The sequence below is a fragment of the Sus scrofa genome, chromosome 7 (genome assembly GCF_054392235.1).
Source record: "Sus scrofa isolate SSC_HxYL_T2T_F1_AM1 chromosome 7, Sscrofa_HxYL_maternal_Yorkshire_Landrace_v2.0, whole genome shotgun sequence".
NCBI classification, from domain to species: domain Eukaryota; kingdom Metazoa; phylum Chordata; class Mammalia; order Artiodactyla; family Suidae; genus Sus; species Sus scrofa.
Window position 1 is genome coordinate 49782393 of NC_139389.1, and position 21750 is coordinate 49804142.

At 44.8% G+C, this 21750-nt stretch overlaps 1 protein-coding gene across 2 annotated transcripts in view; it reads right to left on the reverse strand.

Moving 5' to 3' along the window:
- Nucleotides 1–21750, reverse strand: part of RCAN2 (regulator of calcineurin 2) — a 303837-nt gene that overhangs the window by 225153 nt on the left and 56934 nt on the right. The gene's annotated exons all lie outside the window — the stretch shown is intronic.

A 21750-nucleotide genomic window follows, 5' to 3' on the forward strand; every position in this document is an offset into this window, starting at 1 on the left:
ATTTCAGATATCACGAAACATCCTTTTTTTTTTAGCCACACCCACAGCATGCAGAAGTTCCTGAGCTGGGGATCGAACCCTTGCCACAGCACTGATCTGAGCCACAGCAGTGACAATGCTGGATCCTTAACCTTTAGGCCACCAGGGAACTCCCATCCTTATTTGAAATAAACTACTTGCTTTTAAGGCTAATGAAAACCTCTAGAGAAAATAATAGCTTTGTGCCCAAATTATTATTTAGTACATACTGGTCCCCGGTCAATTCACTGGAAAAAACAAGCTAAGAAATTCAACTCCTCATCCTGGTTAGCATTCAGCAACCACGAACGTTGGCAGTGACTCACATGCCTTCACAGTGCTCTCAGGTGTTAGAAAAACTCAGAAATTCTCCTTCCTAGGGACGATCAAAGTGATTCACACGACATTATTAAAGCTGTTCTTGGAGTTCCCGCCATGGCTCAGTGGTTAACAAATTCGACTAGGAACCATGAGGTTGCGGGTTCGATCCCTGACCTCACTCAGTGGGTTAGGGATCTGGCGTTGCTGTGAGCTGTGGTGTAGGTTGCAGACTCAGCTCGGATCCCGCGTTGCTGTGGTTGTGGCGTAGGCCTGCGGCTACAGCTCCAATTCAACCCCTAGCCTGGGAACCTCCATATGCTGAGGGAGCGGCCCAAGAAATGCAAAAAGACAAAAAAAGAGAAAAAAATAAAGCTGTTCTCTAAGCCCACAAGAAGTGAACACAGCAAAGTCGTCAGGTAAGTAAAACAACTCACCATTCATTAACTGGCTTCCTTTTATTTCCACCCAACATTTATTCAAAAGTTAGAGTTAGGAAGGAAAAACACCCACATGCTAGAGTTTCCATTGGTTTCCCCAGGCCCAGAGTTCCATCTGACAATGAAAAGTGTGATTAGCAGCACAAGGAATTTCTACTTTTACAGTATCAGAATAACTTTATCATTTCCAATTAAAATAGGAAAGAAAAATCCTGGTGTTTATTGACTGTGTATTATAAGCTATATTTGTGCATTTATAGGTCACAATCATGGCAGTTTTGTTCAAAATTAGCTCTATGGAGGAGCAAACACAGAGACAAAGATGTGACTTAGAAGGTTTACAGTAAATTCAGTTACCATTACCCCACTTTCCAACTAGTGAATTACACCCTATTCATCAAGATAGTTTATAAGCTGTCCTTACAAACTTTAACTGGACTTCACATCAGCTTATGAATGCTAATTCACCGTAGTAACTGATTTATTTATTTTATCACCTGATGCTATTTTTTTTTTTTTTTGTCTTTTTGCCTTTTCTAGGGCCACTCCTATGGCATATGGAGGTTCCCAGGCTAAGGGTCCAATCAGAGTTGTAGCCGCCAGCCTACACCAGAGCCACAGCAATGCAGGATCCGAGCCACATCTGCGACCTACACCACAGCTCATGGCAACGCCAGATCCTTCACCCACGAAGCAAAGCCAGGGACTGAACCCGCAACCTTATGGTTCCTAGTCGGATTCATTAACCACTGAGCCACGATGGGAACTCCACCTGATGCTGTTTTTCTGTATGTCCTTCCTCAAAAGCCATGAATGTCTTTAGAAACAATATCTGTACATGAAACATGAAAACATTACCAGCAAACTTGGCCAATGTGTTTGCTGACTCAACTAACTTCATAATGAGGCAACTCATATATAAGATGTTAGCGATAAAGAATCTTTATTTGTAATAATAACTGAGGTGAGGGCTCATGTGATTCTGTCATTTCACCGCTTAATCAAGAGAGAATAGGATATATACTTCATTCTGCTCTATCAATAGTCAAACTTGCATTTGGTCAAAACCTAAAAACCCAGGAATGCTTTTATGTGGCATTCTGAACAAAATTATCCCTGAATCTTTAAGTATAATTATTATTTTACTTCAGGGACTGGAGACCCATCTTGACTCACCAATTAAGAAAGTAGGAGCAAGAGTTTCTGTTGTGGCTCAGCCGGTTAAGAACCCAACATAGTGTCTGTGAGGATGCGGGTTCATCCCTGGCCTTGCTCAGTGGATTGAGGATCCGGTGTTGCCCCAAGCTGTGGCTCAGGTTGCAGATGTGGCTTGGATCTGGCATTGCTGTGGCTGTGGTGTAGGCTGGCAGCTGCAGCTGCAGCTCCAATTCAACCCCTAGCCTGCAAACTTCCATATGCTGCTAGGGAAGCCCTAAAAAGAAAAAAAAAAAAAAAAAAAAGTAGGGTCATTCTCTAGATGGATTGGGTAAATAGCTAACTTCTTTAATTCTATGTGGCTTAAAGATGAGGTTAACAACAATAATCATAATAATCCAGAACATAAGATCAAACTGGAGTGCTCCTTTTTACAATGCTGAAATGACGGAACGGGAGGAAAATGGAGAAGGAGGCTGTTAGTCCATGGATGGTACCCAGATTGGTCTCTACTTCCAAGTCCTAAGCAACCCCAGTACATAATAAAGAAATACTCGGAGTTTCCGTTGTCTCTCAGTGGTCAACGAATCCCACTAGGAACCATGAGGTTGTGGGTTCAATCCCTGGCCTACACTCAGTGGGTTAAGGATCTGGTGTTGCCATGAGCTGTAGTGTAGGTTGCAGACATGGCTCGTATCCCGTGTTGCTGTGGTTCTGGCGTAGGCCGGTGGCTGCAGCTCTGATTAGACCCCTAGCCTGGGAACCTCCATATGCTGCAGGAGCAGCCCTAGAAAAGGCAAAAAGGCAAAAAGACAAAAAAAAAAAAAAAAAAAAGAAAAAAAGAAAGAAAAAAAAGATAGAAAGAAAAGAAATACTCCCAAATCCAGAGAAAGTCTCTCAAAGTCACTGGTGAGGACTTCCACTGTATGGTAGACAAAATAACTCCCCCAACCCCAGACATGGTGGCAGGTGAGTTGGGGGGCGGCTGTCACTAAAGCCAGCTCCAGAACAGGTTTTTTGTAGCCCAAGGAAATACATTCTTGGGAGATCTTATCACACAGTTATGGGGGATGAGGATGGACTCCTCAGAAGGCTGTGTTATGGGGGCCACCAGACCATCAAGCCAGAGACTGTCCAAAGGAGGTTTACAAAGAGGAAGAGCTGAAGAACCTCAGTCTCCTCATTGGGATGGAGGAAAGAAATGCATTCCGCATGAGATGCCAAGAAGTAGATTATAACTTGCTTCTTTTTTTTTTTTTTTTTTTTTTGTCTTTTTAGCTATTTCTTGGGCTGCTCCTGCGGCATATGGAGGTTACCAGACTAGGAGTCGAATCAGAGCTGTAGCCACCGGCCTACGCCAGAGCCACAGCAACGCAGGATCCGAGCTGCGTCTGCAACCTACACCACAGCTCACGGCAACCCCAGATCGTTAACCCACTGAGCAAGGGCAGGGACCGAACCCGCAGCCTCATGGTTCCCAGTCGGATTCGTTAACCACTGCGCCATGACAGGAACTCCTATAACTTGCTTCTTAAGTGCTGCTCCCAGGGACCCATCCAAGGAGATCCTCATCCATCAAGATGAGGTCCTAGCATTGGTGTTAAGAAAGGCCCAGGCAGTGCCTTTAATCAGTGGAGACGAACAATCAACTAGATCAAGGCTTCTCAACCAGGGTGATTCTGTCCCCCAGAGCGACATTCAGCAATATCTGGGGACATTTTTTGCCCCAGATATTGCTGGTGTGGGGTGGTTACTACTGGCATCTACTGAGTAGACTCCAAGGATGCTACGAAACATCCTACAATGCACAGGGCAGCCCCCACAACGAAGAATTATCCATCCAAAATGTCAATAGTGCTCAAGTGGAGAAACCTTGAACTACATCAGGCTGTGAGAGCTTCTCTGCCTCCCATATTATTTCTATTCCTGGCAATGAAATCTCTGACAATTAAGTATATGGTGGCCATGCATTATTTATTCATGATGACATTTCTGCAGAGATCAGAATATAAATCCTCACACTTTGTGCCAAGCAATACTGAGTATTACATGAATGATGGCTTGTGTTGAAGGAAATTTTAAAAGGTTACCATGAATGGCATTAACTCTCATTCTCTCTACATCAATTAGAGTGGATTTTCTAAGGAATCATTCTCAAACCACTTCTTTAAGTGTAATAAAGCCATTCATGCAAATTCAAAGCCTCTTTACCCTGATGTTTCTCTTCCACAGAAATGACACTTTTCCTTCATCTGTTTTGCTCTGATGTTTCCTGTAGCATTTTCTTCAGAAAAATATGCTTGGATTAAGTGAAGCATCTTTTAAACAGAACTCTTAACATGCTTAATGACTATGAAAACAAAATCCCATTCAGACTTTAAAAGGCTCTGTTCTCATTTACCTTCTCTTTCTAACTTTTTTTTTTTTTGTCTTTTTTGCCATTTTTAGGGCCACTCCTGCGGCATATGGAGGTTTCCAGGCTAGGGGTCTAATTGGAGCCACCTACACCACAGCTCATGGCAACGCCACCTACACCACAGCTCATGGCAACGCCGGATCCTTAACCCACTGAGCAAGACCAGGGGTCGAACCCGCAACCTCATGGTTCCTAGTGGGATTCATTAACCACTGAGCCACAATGGGAACTCCTACCTTCTCTTTCTAATGTCAATGTTAATCCCTTCTAACTGGGCCCGCTTAAATTGTCAATCCCAGTGAACACCTACTCAAAATGTGCTCCAAGCAAAGGATGCAACGCCAGCAGAGAAAAATATCCTGGTTCAAGGGATTTTTGTTTCCTGAAATTAAAATCTGACATGACTTTAATTGCTTGCAGAGAAGGCCTCGGTGACCAATTCAGTTTTCTCTGGAAACCAATGAAAAGATAGACCAAACTGAAAAGAAAATCATCAACGCAAAACTGATGTGTCTTTTCGGAAAACTTCTAAAGATGTTGTTTAAATGGTAACATGAAGCCCAATACACACCAGGCTCCTCATCAATGTGTATATATTAATGGGATTTCCAAATGACTATATCTAGTCTTTGTAACTGTACCTTCAACACTAAAGAAAATGAAACTTTCTAGTGAGTATTAGAAGGATGAGGACTTAGGATCGGCAATGAATCACTGGAGTTATGGCTGTTAAAGGCACTGTGTGCAGGAGAGACAGCAAATGGGCTTTCCTCTGGGCTGGTCCTTGTGAATAAACTGCTATTTGTTCAGACGTCAAAAGGCGGTCATCTGGTCTACCCCAGAAGTTCTGAAGGTAGCAAGAATGGCCAACAGGGCGGACCAAGTACACTGTGCTTCAGTGAGTGATGCAACAACCACAGGCAAGGAAAGCAAAGTTTAAATGATGCAAGACTGATGAGCAGCAATTATTATCAGCAGGCAACAGTACAGTTCCTGTCATCAAGGCGTCCTAGAGGATGCCACTTATATACTCACGGCAACCTCTGAAGTACATGCTATTACTTGATGTCATTTTGTAGGTGAAGACACTGCCATTTGGAAAGATGCAAGAAACTGCTCATGGTCACACAAGTAGAAGCAGGGGATTTGGGTCTGGGATCTGACTGACAGACGCCAGAGGCTGCTCTCTTCATCACAATGCTATATGCCATTTCTCCAGTTCAAGACAGGATGTCCCACATGGGGAGCAGGTTTGAGCTCTGCGACATTAAATGCAGAACCGGAGCTCCTCCTTTGGTACAGCGGGTTAAGGATCTAGCATCATGGCAGCTGTGACAAAGGGTGCAGCTGGACTCAGATTCGATCCCCGGCCTGGGAACTTCCATATATGGCCAAAACAAGAAAAAAAAATTGGAGTACCCACTGTGGCTCAGCAGGTTAAGAACCTGACTAGTATCCATGAGGATGTGGAGTCGATCCCTGGCCTCTCTCAGTGGGTTAAGGATCTGGAATTGCCACGAGCTTCAGTGTAGGTCACAGAGGCAGCTTGGATCGGGTGTTGCTGTGGCTGTGGTGTGGTCCTCAGCTGAGGCTTGGATTCGACCCCTAGCCTGGGAGCTTCCATATGCCGGAGGTGTGACCCTGAAAAGAAAAGAAAAAATAAAATAAAATAAAATAAAATAAAATAAAAGCAGACCCAAGCCTGTCAGAGTACCTATAGTTTCCTGGCTTGTGCTCGGAAGCCAGCCCACCACATGCACTGGTCCTTTTCAGCTGCCCTTAGACAGAGGTCATGTGACTGCCCTTCTGTCACATCCAGACACAAAAGGTACACTCTAATATTAAACAACCACCTCATTTTATTCCAAGCAGCTGCCTCCCTGGATGCTACAGTTAGAACAGCATTTGGCTCAGCTCATGAGCCGTTAGTGCTCTTACAGGCTTCCAAACGCCACAAAAAATAAATTGATCATATTTGGGCATATGCTCTGAACAGGCAATGGGAAAACCAGCCTCTGAATTGACCCACGAAGTTCCACTTCTGGGCTGGCTCCATCCGTTTTACTGCCCTGTCGTCAAGTTCCAATATGGTTTACGATTTATAGGCTCATTTAGTTTAAGAACCTATAACAACATTTATTTTGGCTTCTTTCAGTTGATCCTGCCTAGATGCCAACAGCAGCAGCCCCAAGCCCACCCCCTCCCGGGAGGTATCTCAAGCCACTTAATCCATAAAACACCTGGCATAGACACAGGTTTTGAAATGTTGAAAAACGGGTGAAGTCACTGATAAAGCTATTTGCAGACCAAACAGGCACTGACTAAAGATGACCAGGAGCCCTTTAGGAAGGAAAAGGTTTTTTTCCTTTGTTGTTCATGCCACCACTGTTTACAACAATAAGGATGTCTAACACAGGTTTGAACAAATTCAAGTGACAGCGCTGGATACCGTTTTCAAGTTGACCACAGAAAACCCACAAGGGCAAGAATGTTTGGGAGGTAAAATGCGAGCTCTGGAAAGGAAGAAAACATTCCATTCCCACTGTGGAGCGGCGACAGGATCTTTACTGAGGTGACTTTCTGTAGCGTCCAGACTACAAGGGCTATTCTTAGAACTACCAAAAAAAGCCGAGAGCTGCCTAAAAATAATGATGACTCAACACCTAGAGGCTTCGGTGATGTCATGTTGTCAAAGAACACCCTCTCTCCTCACAGGTTGCAGTTTTTAAAATAAGCAAAAGCTCACAGCTCCTCTTTGGAGGACGGCGAACCCTGTGCATGTGGGCGGAGCAAATGAAGACAGGTAGGTCACAGCGGAAATGTTCCACCGTGTGCCGCCTGTCCCCGTGGCTGGGTCTGCTTGCCGCAAAGGAAAGCTCTGGCCAGGGTCAAAGTCTCCCCCTCTGCCACCCTTGCCCCTCAGTGGTCCTGTCCAAACAGGCCCCGTGAGACAGGACAGCCGTGCCAATTACACGAGAGGCGGGCCTGAAGCATCCTGTCCTCAAGTCCCCAAGCCAGCACTCCATGGCAACAGATGGGTCCAGGTAGAGATTCCTGTCTAGGCTCGGGGTAGGGCTCGAAACCGAACACAGAAGTACATCCCAGGGATTCCAGAACCTTCGTTTTCCCCTCTGACAGGACCCATTCCCTCCGCCCCTACCGGCTGCTGCATCCACCCCAGTCTCTCGCTACTCCAACTTGTCCTCTAGTCATCAGACCTCAGTCACTATTAAGCTCATGACGTCATGAAGTTCCCATCGTGGCTCAGTGGTTAACGAATCCGACCAGGAACCATGAGGTTGTGGGTTCGATCCCTGGCCTTGCTCAGTGGGTTAAGGATCCGGTGTTGCTGTGAGCTGTGGTGTAGGTTGCAGACGCGGCACGGAGGCTCTAGCGCAGGCCGATGGCTACAGCTCCAATTCGACCCCTAGCCTGGGAACCTCCATATGCCATGGGAAGCGGCCCTAGAAAAGGCAAAAAAAAAAAAAAAAAAAAAAGGCTCATGAGGTCGTGCATCTCGTTCAATCTGTGTATTCCCAGGGCCAAGAGTGGTACTTGGAGTGGAGCAGATAGCTGTTCAATAATGGTGAAATAATCAATGGACAGACTGAGCAGATTGATTCAAACAGTCTTCTTTCCCCTTGCAAGTATATTCAAGAGTCACTGCCCTTCCCTGGGTATGTAGACTAGCTCTCTGAGTCTATCTTAGGATAGATCTTAAGGCTATCTCAGGATATAGTATCTCCTGAGGGTATGTTTATTAAAAAGGGAATTCTTGGGAGTTCCCATGTGCTCAGGGGGGTAAGAACCTGACTAGAATCCATGAGGATACGGGTTCAATCCCTGGCTCCTCTCAGTGGGTTAAGGATCCGGTGTTGCCACAAGCTGTGGCATAGGTCTCAGATGTAGCTTGGATCTGCTGTTGCCATGGCTGTGGTGGAGGCCAGTAGCTACAGCTCTAATTTGACCCCTAGCCTGGAAACGTCCATATGCCACAGGTGCAGCCCTAAAAAGAAAATTAATTAACTAATGAAAGCTACAATTATAAAAAAAATAAAAAGGGAATTCTTGGTCAGCACATGGCCATTGGGTTTGTTGTCAGGCTTTCTTTGTGCAGCAAGGAACTGAACAAGGGACAGGGATTTGAGAGTTGGGGCTGGCTACGTTACACATAGGCCTAAAGAATCAACTCTGCTTCTTATTTAGTACACTAGGTAGGTCTCAAAGGGCAGCTGAATGCTTCTTTTTTTTTTTTTTTTTTTCAAAAAAGTGACCTTGTGGCAGCAATGCCTTCCTGGTGCATTTCTGGAATTCCCCAGCATCACTTCCCAAGCTCCGCAAGAAAATCATTCCTATGATTCTGAAGCTATTTCTCATTCCAGTGTCTTGTGCATGTTCTTATTAAACAAAAATGGTTTGACTCGGGTTGGTTCACCTCCTGAATCACCACGCATGGCTCTGAGTGGCTTGCTCCCACAACCTCAAATCTACCCTAAACACAAAGGCTTTGCACTACTGGAAACACTGCAAAGAATGCGCTATCAATGATGCCAAAAAAGGAGCCCTTTGAAAGGGACCCTACTTGCTCAGACACGTGGACTCAGAGATGCTTGTTGAGAGTGGGGAGCCAACCCCACCGGAGCTGGGAGCTCAGGTGTTGACAGCAAGCAGGGCAAAGGCCTGCACAGGTGCTTTGTCTCCTCCTCTTTCTTTCTTTCTTTCTTTTTTTTTTTTAGGGCCACACCCTCGGTATATGGAGGTTCCCAGGCTAGAGGTCAAATCAGAGCTACAGCTGCCGGCCTACGCCACAGCCACAGCAACGCCGGATCCTTAACCCACTGAGCGAGGCCAGGGATCAAACCCACAACCTCATGGTTCCTAGTCAGATTTGTTTCCACTGCGCCATGACAGGAACTCCTCCTCCTCTTTCTATATCACGCTGTCCTCACCTTCCTGACTCCCACGTGTAGAGCAGGACTATCTGGAGGAAGCAGATATAATGAAAGCCAGTTATCCGCGCCAGGTTTCTGACACTGAAGATTCTCATTCTCTGAATCTTCCAACAGAGGCTATTTGAAGAGCTAAATTCCTTTCTTCTACGTGCCTTTCAAAGCCTTGAACTTCACCGACAGTGATTCCCTGTAAGTGGACTTCTGTTCCAAGTTTTGCACCTGGAGAGAACCACAATAGCAAGGAGGAAAATAGCCTATTTGCAGGAAAGAATTAAAAAAACCTCAGGTGTCAGGCTATTGCAGCACCTTCCCAGGAAATAATTTGGCTCTAGGACTCGAGGGTTACAAAAGCAGACGGACTGAGTATAAAAACAAACCTAAGTACACATATAACTCAAATGGTTTATATATGTCCATTTTCTCACAAATTAATACTAGCATAACGATCAAATTTAAGAAACTGTTACCTGACCAGGTACTTAGGAAACTGTTACCTGACCAGGTACTTTTCTAAAAACACACATTTGTGATGGCCAAGTTGAATTTTTTCCTTGAAGATGTTTAAAAACTATTCCTCCAAATAATGTGAGTGATAGCAAAAACAAAAATTATATGTGTAGGTGTGTGTTATTCTAAAAATATATAATCTACTAATTTCAGTGATTTTTGGATTCACAGTGGAATTTAAAACATTTGCAAAACACACCTTAGTGACTCCTGGCCAGACTCCTTACATCTTCAAAGACAATTGTGTCATAACACAATGTGAACACAAAAATATGAACAAAATTGGAGTTCCCACTGGGGTGCAGTGGGTTAAGAAGCCAACTGCAGTGGGTTGAGTCACAGCGGAGGCATTGGTTCCATCCCCAGCCTGGTGCAGTGGGTTAAAGGGTCCAGTGTTGCCACAGATGTGACACAGGTCACAGTTGCGGCTTCGATCTGATCCCTGGCTTGGGAACTTCCATTTGCTGCGGGTGTGGCCATTAAAAAAAAAAAAGTGAATACACGTTGATCACATAATTCAGAAAAATGTTTTACACACATTCAAACATGATTCAGTTAGTACAAGAGAAACAGAATATCAACAGCAATGAGAGTAAATAGAGTGGCTATGGCTGAGTATTAATTTTTATTCTGAGTTCCCTGGGACATGTAAATTACATAATTCTCCTATTGAGAAAACTACCAGTTCCCCCAGGGTAAACAAAGTTTTCTTGGAACTATATTCTGAAAGAAATAGAGCACCTGAACCTTCTGTGGGGAATAGTGAACAACACACGTCCTACAACAGAGGCAGAAGCAGTTTTCACGTGGCAGCTACTGAGATTAAACCTTCTTGGCACTGAAGGCCATGACAGAGAAGACAGTTTCATTAGGATGCTACAAAGAGCTGGCCAAAGGAAGCCTTGCTGTCATCCATGGAGTGGACTTCCCTTGGGGCTCACGACATCGCTACTCAGGGTTGCTTCTTTCATCCAAGGCTACGTATTTTTTTTTTTTTTCATTTTTAACGCTTTATTGAGGCACAAGTGAGGTACAAGGTTGAGATCATTTCTGCTGTACAACAAAGCGATTCAGTTATGCATGGACACACACCCACGCTTTGTCAAATTCTCCTCCCACACATGATCACAGAGGATTGGGTAGAGTTCCCTGCGCTATCTAGCTGGTCCCCATTGGCCAATTATTCCATATACCTCCATGTCCACTGTGTATGTCAATTCTAAACCTCCAGTCCATCCCTCTTCTGCCCCTACCTGTCCCCTGTGGTAACCGTAAGTTTGTTTTCAGTCTGTAAGTCTGTTTCTGCTCTGCAAATAAGTTCATTTGTATCTTTTTTTTTTTTTTAAAGATTCCACATATAAGTGAAACAAACCAGTTTATGTTTTTGTTTTTTGCGTGTGTGTACGTGTGTGTCTTTTTGCCTTTTCCAGGGCTGCTCCCGAGGCATGTGGAGGTTCCAAGGCTAGGGGTCAAATTGGAGCTGTAGCCGCCGGCCTATACCACAGCCACAGCAACTCGGGATCTGAGCCACCTCTGTGACCTACACCACAGCTCACGGTAATGCCGGATCCTTAACCCACGAGCGAGGCCAGGGATCGAACCCGAAACCTAATGGTGCGTTAACCACTGTGCCATGATGGGAACTCCAAGCTAACGTTTTTAGAAAAGTTCTTTCTTCCTGGAACCAGAGAGAGTCACAGGTTTACAGGGTGGGGAGAAGAATGAAAGAGAAAGAGGAAAGGACTAATGTTGACCAAGAAGATGGAGTCTTGGGCCACCTCGTCTAACCATATTGCCTCATTTAAGCACACAACAGAGGAAGTGCCCGTCGTGGCTCAGTGGTTAACGAATCCGACTAGGAACCATGAGGTTGTGGGTTCGATCCCTGGCCTTGCTCAGTGGGTTAAGGATCTGGTGTTGCTGTGAGCTGTGGTGTAGGCCAGCGGCTACAGCTTCGATTCAACCCCTAGCCTGGGAACCTCCACATGCCGTGGGAGCAGCCCTAGGAATGGCAAAAAGAAAAAAAAAAAAAAAAGAAGGTATAGTTAACCCATCTCACCAAAGAGGACACTGAGAGTCAAAGAAGTTAGGCTGGTCAAGGTCATGTAATTGCTATGCTGATGAGGTGGATTTGGACCCAAGTGCATCTGAACCCAAATCTCCACTGGCTCGCCTGCCTCCCTTTCGGGACCCGTGTTCCATCCAGAGCTGTGCTGGACACCATAGGGCACAGGAGGACAAGGAGCTTGTCCTGCTGCCCCCGAGATACTTACAATCATGCGGTCCAACTAGACTATCTGATAAGGTGGTGAACTCTAAGTATGAATAATATACGAAATAGTTGAGAGTTAATAATAGCAATAAATCCGATGGGAAACTGTAGGTTTTGAACAAAGAACAAGATATGATATTTTGACATGTTTGATGAAAAATCTTAACTATGTTATGTATCTTAGTGATGGGTCTCTCCCTCAAAACATTGATAGAGATGATGAATTTTATGTTTTATTTTGTTTTTTTGTTGTTGTTGTTATTGTTTTGTCTTTTTAGGGCCACACCAGAAACATGTGGAAGTCCCAGACTAGGGGTCAAATCACAGCTGCAGCTGCCAGCCTACACCACAGCCACAGTGACGCAGGATCCAAACCATGTCTCAACCTACACCACAGCTCAAGGCGACGTCGGATCCTTGACCCACTGGGCGAGGCCAGGGATCGAACCTGCATCCTCATGGATCCTAGTCAGGTTCATAAAAAGTGGAGCCACAATGGGAACGCCCGGCTTTTATGTTTAAAACAATTATTATGCTGTAAAGTACATTCCCAGTAAAATATAACATCACTGAAATACTACCAGAAACTGGGCAAAGTTAAAAAGACAAACTACATGTGTTATGTTTCTATATAGTCACTCTGCTTAAAAGGTACGGAGTTTGGTTGAGTAGATAATAATACATGGATAATAATACCTACATTATTATACACAAATACATGTATAATAAGCCATGCACTAATAATGCCACTCTGATGGGGTAAATGTCACACGGTATTAATGGAACTGGCGCTCAGATCGTCCATGTCACACTGATCTCATCCATTGAGCTAAATGTCAGGCTTGCTGTGAAGGATACGCTGGTGGAGTTTTTAAAGTTCATGTCCAAACTCTCTGACTTTCTCGGGTTATCTCTAAGTTGGTTTAAGAATGTCATGGCCACCAGCCTGTGACCAGAGTGAAGAAAGCTGAGAAAGGCCAGGTAAAGGCCCAGCCCATCTTTGCTGATGAGAGCAAGGAAAACTAAAAATGCAGCTTCTTCTCCCCTGGGGCCTTCTCCTGAGCTCCATCTCCAAAATCACCTCTTAAAAAAGCAATGTTCTGGAGTTCCCGTCTTGGCGCAGCGGTAATGAACCTGGCTAGTATCCATGAGGACTCGGGTTCGATCCCCGGCCTCGCTCAGTGGGTTAAGGATCTGGCCTTGCCGGGAGCTGTGGTGTAGGTCGCAGACACAACTCAGATCCCGAGTTGCTGTGGCTGTGGTATAGGTCGGCAGCTGCATCCCCAAATGGACCCCTGGCCTGGCAACTTCCAAATGCCGAGGGAGCGGCCCTGCAAAGAATAAGAAAAAAAAGTGATGTTATTAGGCAACAGAATGCAATTGTGATCCTTGCATTTATAAATCTTTTTAATTTGGAATAATTGACAGTGATCTCCTTAGACTGGACCCTCTGCGATAGATATGCCTTTTGTGTTCTCCAGGAGCACCTGGCCCAGGAGAAGCGTGGAGGATGAGATCCAGTCTCCCCTCCACCTGTCAAGCCACTCACAACTTGTTCAAGGCTTTATCACCCGTCAGCCCAGAGGCAAGGGTGCCATTCGTACAGATCCACCTGCCTTGCCCCAGGCAGTGCACCCTCAGCCGACTTCTGCCCCTGGGAACCCTTCTAGCAATTCACAGGCTCCCTGCACAGGCCACCAGGAGCTCTGATGGAAATCAAACCTACTGAGGTCTGAGTCCTTTCATTTTTCCAAAAAAGAAAGAAAGCTCTATGACCCTTTCTACAGCATCTTAGATGAATCAGAGCATGGCAGCCGTGCCCCCTCCATCCCCCCCAGGTGTCATCAAGAACCCACGCTCACCCACGCTTTGGCACAGAAACCAAACTCTCTCAGCTCTCTAGGCCTCAGGCTTAATTCTGCCCACGGCCTCAAAATGTTTCCAGGTAGTTAAGTGGGCCATTTCCAGTGGCTTGTCAGGCTCCTGAGCCCCAGGGGGTCACTCAGCGCCATGGGAGAAGCAAGACACCAAATATGTTCTGGAATATTTTAGGCACTTCCAGAAAGGTTAAGGTTCCAGGGAATGTCCTACAGCAGCTTTCAAATCTGCCCCACGCTGGGCTCTCATCTGGCTGGTGTCCCCAAGTGATTAGCAGTGACTAATTACGGTTCCCAGTCACCGTCCGGAAAAAGAGAAAACAGGACCAGCTTAGCACAATGACGTGCAATCATTGTCTCTTTTTAGCTGAAACATCCTTTAAAACAACAAACAAATCTATACGTGTTACCTCCACCTCTAAAAGATGACACAAGAGAAACAGTGAAACTCCTAAATAGTCCTTGACTGTTTGGCATCTAATTTAACAGTTTTCTGCTTTAATATTTAAAATTAATGCCTGGTTATTACCTCCCTACCACCAAGTCATAGTAGTTTCCTTTGTTTTTATTTTGATGATTTTTTTTCCTTCATTTTTACTTTTTTAACCCATTCAATGTCATTTAAACTGCTGTAAATTGCTATCCGCTTACTCATCTTTTGCTACAGATCCTTGGCATGAAATTTTTTTTTTTTTTTTTGGCCATGCCCAAGGCACACAGAAGTTCTCGGGCCAGCACCACAGCAGTGACAACACGTGATCCTTAACTGCTAGGCTACCAGGAAACTCCCTCAGCGTGAATTTTTCAACAAGCCTTAAACCACCCCCATAATAAGTTTCCTAAGGTCTTCCGAAGGCACCGGATTTCATCCTTCCTTATTGCCTTTTTTCTTTTCTTCCCTCGGAATAGGAAGCACGTGTTTAAGACACCTCTAATTTTTACTCTGATCACTATTTTAAATAGGTCAAGTCACCTCTAGACATTTAAAATACTATGTAGACAAAATAAAATAAAATACTATGTAACTATAAATTGACATATAATACAGGTTTATTCATGTGAGTGTCATAACTACAAGCGTGACATGGACTCAATGCGTTTACAGATCATTTGAGCCTTGCTGTTGAATCACCTGAGTTCTGTCTGCCTGCCACGTTTTGACTTGGATGTTAGGCTGATGGACAGCGAGCTTGAGTTCTAGAACCTGTTCGTGGTGGAATTTAAAGAGAGCAGTGTATGCACAGTGGGTAATGAACCAGACTTAAACGTCCAGAGGCCTCACTCCACGCTTAGCTGTTTCTCTCATTTATCAGCCCATCCTGGCAAAGTCATTCCTCTGCATCTTAATTTAGTCACCACTGAGGTGGAGGTCCAACTCATTATTAATGGAGTACCTACTTTGTGTCAGATCCAGCAGGTGCCAGAAATACAATGAAGAGGAATACGAATTGTGCCTGCCTTCTAGCACTTCAGAATCCAGAGAGGAAAAGTACAAGTGAAGAGAAGCAGAATATGCGGAGGTGGCATAAATATTTTACAACGGAAGTGCCACGGAGTTGAGAAAACCACGTGTGTGGAACAGGAGCTATCTCCTTGATGGGCTAGGAGACTTTCCTCTGGACCCAGACCAGACCATTAGTCAGGAACCAGGTGAAAGGATGAGGGCAGGACCAGCAGTGACAGTAAGTCAAGGCTAGAGGCTTTCAACTATAGACCCTCAAAGAAGGAGACTCAGAGTTTGACCTTGACTCAGGAAGGTCACACAGGTGGTATCCATGCCCCGTGCCCATCCTAGCTTCTCCCTATCCTTTATTTCTGATAGACACAAGTATCTCTTTATGGGGAAAATCTATGTAATCGCCCTTCTTGATGCCTCTTCAGATTACAGCAGTGCATTCACTCTTCTTTTTGAACACGGGGTGTGGGTGTATTGGTATGTATTCTATAGGTTCACAACCCACTGTCTGAAATTCTTAGGGGCTGATATGCTTGGGAGGCCAGAATTGGGGGATTTAGAATGCCATACGATAGACACGGCTCATGTTGTGTAACGTTCTAGCAAGGTCTGGGGCAACCCCGCCCCCCCGCCCCCACCCCCGCTGTGGTTAAAAACAGGCATATTTTTGCAAAGAGATGGATGAATATTCACACTGGAAGAAGCTTCTCATCAGTCCTGGTTAGATTCTGAAGGAATTGGGTCAAGTGAGGTTTCTGTCTTAAAATGGGTTATGAAGAAAACTCTCAGTCTTCAGAGCTTTTCAGATTTCAGGACTATAGACAAGAGGTTGTGGACCTGCAATTAGTTGTAAAGGACAAAGTGGACATTTGCAACCCCCTACAAACTGAAGTCTGAAGTGAGGGCCAGTCTTGTGCGGGGAGTCAAGTCAAAATCGCAAAGAAGCAGAGTTAACGCTGAAAGTCCTTGAGGATGCTCTCATAGGGCTGCCAGTGCTGGACTAGGTCAGTTTCCTCAGCCGAGCTCTAGAAGGAGCTGGTTTCTATGAGTGGTAGCTTGAATGAAAAATATACACCTTTGGGATCTCTCCCTGGGGCACAACAGGATCAGTGGTGTCTTGGGAGCCACTGGGACACAGGTTCAATGCCCAGCTGGGCGCAGTGGGTTAGGGAACCGGTGTTGCTGCAGTTGGGGCTTAGGATGAAACTGTGGCTCCCATCCCTGGCCAGGGAGCTCCATATGCCGCAGGGTGGCCAAAACGACAATATATATATACATATACATATATAGTGTTGAATAGACAACCCAGCCACACCCAAGGCACTGAGATGATCCATTTGTGAGAAGCACAAAGCCTATGTACCCAGTAGCACTTGGTCTCTGATCTTATGCCCTTCCTGGTAGGATATAGTCTTTAATGGTTGGCAGAAATGCGCACTTATTTAAAAGACAAAGCATAGCAGATACAATAAGAAAATCGTGCACATGTGTGTGTCTGTGTGCCTCTGAGTGTGTGTGTGTGTGCATAAGGCAGTGAATATAGTTGAAAATGTATATTAAATGCCCTTTGATTTAGCATCACTGGATTTATCATGTTTGTCTCCTTACTGGAATTGTTTTCTTTGGCAGACTTGAATCCAAGGAGTTTATGCTGTCTCGTTCACCAGGGCAGCCTCAGAGCCAGCAACTATCATACCCATTTCCCATGTTGTAGGTTAAGAGGCAGGACTGTATAAAGGTTAAGAGCCCAGACTCTGGCTTGGAAGCTGAGGTTGGAATGCCTGTTCTGCCACTATCAGCTGTGAAACCAGGGGCATCCTCTTTGTGCCTCAGTGTCCTCATCTGAAAAGTGGGGCTAATCATAGTACCTGTATCAACCCAGATGGACTAAGTTATAGGCTAACAACAAACACCCAAATCCCAGTGGCTTAAAGCAACAAAGGCTTTCATCATTGGAGTTGTCACATTGCACGTTTATCACGGGTCAGCCAGGACCCTGCTTTGTGTCATCCTTGGCCTCACTCCGTGGTCTCAACTGCCTAGTGGCACATCTGGCACAATGCCCGTTGCTTGAGCAGAGTGAAAAGAACATTCTTCAGGGTCAACCACTGGTAATTAAATGCTTAGCCTGCAATCGGCATGGTGGGTCACTTCCACTTATACTTTGAGCAGAATTAGCCAGAAGGACCCAGGGCATACAAACCTGCCATGCACCCGGGAGGCAGAGGCAGAAAGATACCTTCCTGCCAGGGTTGTCATGGTGATTTAAGGGTGGAATGTCTAAAAAACATTGGGAAGGGTCCCCAGCACTTCATTACATGCTATGTAAGGTTTGCTATTATTATTGTTGTTGTTGTTGTTCTTATTAAACTAAAGGATATCAAAATTTTTGGAGGTCAATAACAACTGACCTTTTGGGCTTCTCCTCATTGAACTGAATTTAGCTAAAGATTTTTTTTTTTGCTTTTTAGAGCCATACCCGCAGCATATCAAAGTTCCCAGTCTAGGGGTTGAATAGGAGCTATAGCCACCAGCCTCCCACAGCCACAGCAATGCCAGATCCTTAACCCACTGGGTAAGGACAGGGATCGAACCAGCACCCTCATGGATACTAGTCGGATTCGTTTCCACTGAGTCACAACGAGAACTCCCCTAAAGATCTTACGGTAGTTGATTCACTCTTCCCCTTTGGCCTCTTGTGAGTGCCAATAAACCATGGAGCGAACCCTTATCCATCTTCAGCACAGACACAGGGCAGCCCGAAGGGTGGCCCCCTCCAGCCTCACCTTTCTTAAGATGACTTTTGCAGCCCAGCTGGATCCAGAAAGGCAGTCCAGGGGAGAATGCTAATGGTTATGGACCCCTAATAACTTTTAGGCGTTGCCTGCTGTGAAGATCCCAGTTCTAAATGTGTTTCATACAAAAATATTTATGCTGCAAGCTGTAGCATGCAAACAGCAAGCTGCATTTATTGGTTTCGGATGCCAATTTCCTCCAGCTCTGGTTCTCCTTTGTGTTATGTAAACAAATCTCAACCATCTGGACCACAACAAGCCACCCTGAAGTATGTGCTCACTCCTTGCAAAAAGCATCAAATCAAAATACAATCTCACGGAATTCTGCCTACCAGAAAATTGGAGTGAACATCATGGCCTCATGAAGCTGTTTGGGGGAAAAAAAAAAAATGTTCTTTAGGTGTCAGAACTTAGACTTTAAATAGGAGAGCAGAAATGAGCATTTCAGAATATTTATCACATTGGTAAGAAGAAACAAGCATAAACCAGCACCATATCGTGTGCTGTTATCTCTATTAAGAGCAGTCCAAGTGAGTATTTTCCAAATTTCCTCAATAAGGAAAAGAGCTTAGGAAAAGCGTCTCAGACAGATGGGAAAATAGAGAAGAGATTACAGCCAGACTTCATGGTGATAGCCAGAGAGCAAGAGTTTTTATTCCCACCCAGCTATGGAAGTGAAAAATGTAGCTTTATAATAATTGTAACAAACAAGGTAAACTCTAGTCCATCAGTATTAAGAAACAATGATTTGGCAGTTCCCCTCATGGCTCAGCAGAAAGGAATCTGACTAGTATCCATGAGGATGTGGGGTCCATCCCTGGCCTTGCTCAGTGGGTTAAGGATCCTTTGCTGCCATGAGCTGTGGTGTAGGTCGCAGATGCAGCTCAGATACCATGTTGCTGTGGCTGTGGTGTAGGCCGGCAGTTACAGCTCCAATTTGACCCCTAGCCTGGGAACCTCCATGTGCCTCAGGTTTGGCCCTGAAAAGAAAGAAAGAGAGAAAGAGAGGGTGGGAAGGAGGGAGGAGTGAAAGAAGAATCAAAGGTAAATTAATGCAAAAAAAGAAAGAATTTGGCCAAAACAAGTTACATAAGTTACCACCTACCTGCTGGAGCCTCTGAAATGAAAACTAAGCATCATGTCTGATGTCTTATCTCCGTGATAACTGCAGGCTACTGAAGGCATCTTCCCAAAGCCAAATATGTTAGGCAGCCCCCACAGCCAGCCTTGCCCACAGGCAAATACAAGTGTTGGGAAGCGTTTCTGATTCTTCTCCCTCTACCTGAAAACATCTCCTACCAACTTAGCACAGGGCCTCACGTGCCTACCCTTTGGGAAAGATAACCATCACCAGAACTCCGATTCATGAACTTTGAACCCTGTGGGAAGGCTATAAGAATGCGGGACAAGACCAGTGAGTTTTCTAAAGATTGTAGGCAACAAAACGGAGGTAAAGAGAAGAGAGGAATCTGGAACGTGAAGAGAAACATGTGGCAGTAAAAATGGGAACCGTGAGGCTCCCCAAACACATTTTTCCCCCTAGAGTCCCAGTGATCCCGTGTCTATTTATCAATTTATTTGATATTTGATCATCTTGCTCTGTCACCCTTAAACATTATACATATAATTAAAACTGAATATGCATCAGATTATTTGATATCTTGGAGATACTCTACAAGTGGGGGCTATAAAATTGCACCCAAGTGGAAGACTTTTTGTTTCATTTAACAGGTAAAGCAGACACTAGCCAATTATAAAATTCACTTCCTTGGGTATAAAAATGTGCCTGACATCGTGTGAAACTGGTCCCACTGAACTACTTCTTATTGATTTCACCTCAATATATATTTTTTTAGCAAGTTCACTTTAAAGCCCAAGACTATGTTTCCAACTGCAATGTATCCACTTTGTATACAAATTAAATGAGAATATGTGGCAATTCGTTACTCAATCACACACCTGAATATCAGAGGAGATGTGTGAACTCACGCCACGTTTTGGTCTTTCTACCAATTCTAACCATTTCTGGCTCAGCTGATCAGCCATTCTTTTTTCTTTTTTCTTCTTTTTTGTCTTTTGAGGGCCACACCCAAGGCATATGGAAGTTCGCAGGCTAGGGGTCAAGTTGGCGCTATAGCTGCCGGTCTATGCCACCACCACAGCAACTCAGGATCCGAGCCTCATCCGAGTCGACCTACACCACAGCTCACAGAAACGCCAGATCCTTAACCCATTGAGCGAGGCCAGGGATGGAACCCACATCCCCATGGACACTAGTCGGGTTTCTTACTGCTGAGCCACAGTGGGAACTCCCTGATCAGCCATTCTTGAGCAGCTCTCCTGAATGAGATCGGCTCCTTTGTAAACCTTCTTGTTTCAATCTGCTGCTAAGCATTTCATCAAGAAAAAAGAAAAAAAAAACCCATTAAACCTCTAAGGAAAATCCTTCTAATAGTTGATACTTAAATAGAGGACAGAACAAGGAAACAGGGAACTTTGTTTCATGGTTAATCTCAGATTTCAGGGGCAATGACTTGCTCTGAATAAACTATAATCCATTATAACCTGGTTATAATCCAAGAGCAAAATTCCCAGTTTCTTTCTAAGAGGCTGTACATCACTTTCTTACATCAAATAATCTGGTGATCATAGCTCTGGAGGTTCTAACCACATACAATTCCTTGGACTTCAAGCTATTTTTGAGCCCATCATTTCAATCATTCAGCTCCAAAATAATTATCATTATCAAGCTATCTTTATAAGGCTTGAAACAATTCCTAACCCTCTGGGCTATAAGGATTGCTTACAAAACCAATAAACTCCAGAGCAGAGATTTCCAGTCATTGTGTTCAAGCGACAGAGTTTGGACTTTAGCAGCTGGCAAAAACAGCCCGTGTTGGTGAAACGGCAATCATAAATCCTATTTTTAATCTCACACAGGGCCAGACTTTAGGAAAAAAGGCCCCTTTCCTCCCCAAATGTTGGCCATGTTTTACCACATAGCGCGACAGTGAATATTTACAATTAGACCCCCGCCCCCATCCCCAAGGAAAGGTTTGATCGATTCAGAGCCTCTGCTTAAAAGGTCAGAGAAATCTAAAGTGAACTTTAGAAAGACCTCTGAGAGGAATATTTACTCTGATTTCCAAGAATACCTACACTAAGTCAGGTTTGCTCTTAAAACGGAAGCTTCCGGAGTTCCCATCGTGGCTCGGGGAAACAAATCTGACTAGCATCTATGAGGACACGGGTTCGATCCCTGGCCTCCCTCAGTGAGTTAAGGATCTGGTGTTGCCGTGAGCTGTGGTGTAGGTGGCCAACATGGCTCGGATCCTGAGTTGATGTGGCTGTGGTGTAGGCCGGTGGCTACAGCTCAGACTCCACCCCTAGCCCGGGAACCTCCATATGCCACGGGTGTGGCCCTAAAAAGACAGGGAAAAAAAAAAAAAAGGAAGCTTCCTCTACTGTAAAGGGCGTGTACAGTGACAACTTCATTCCCTGACTATTTCCAATCAAGGAGCTAAGCATTTTCATGCAAATTCTT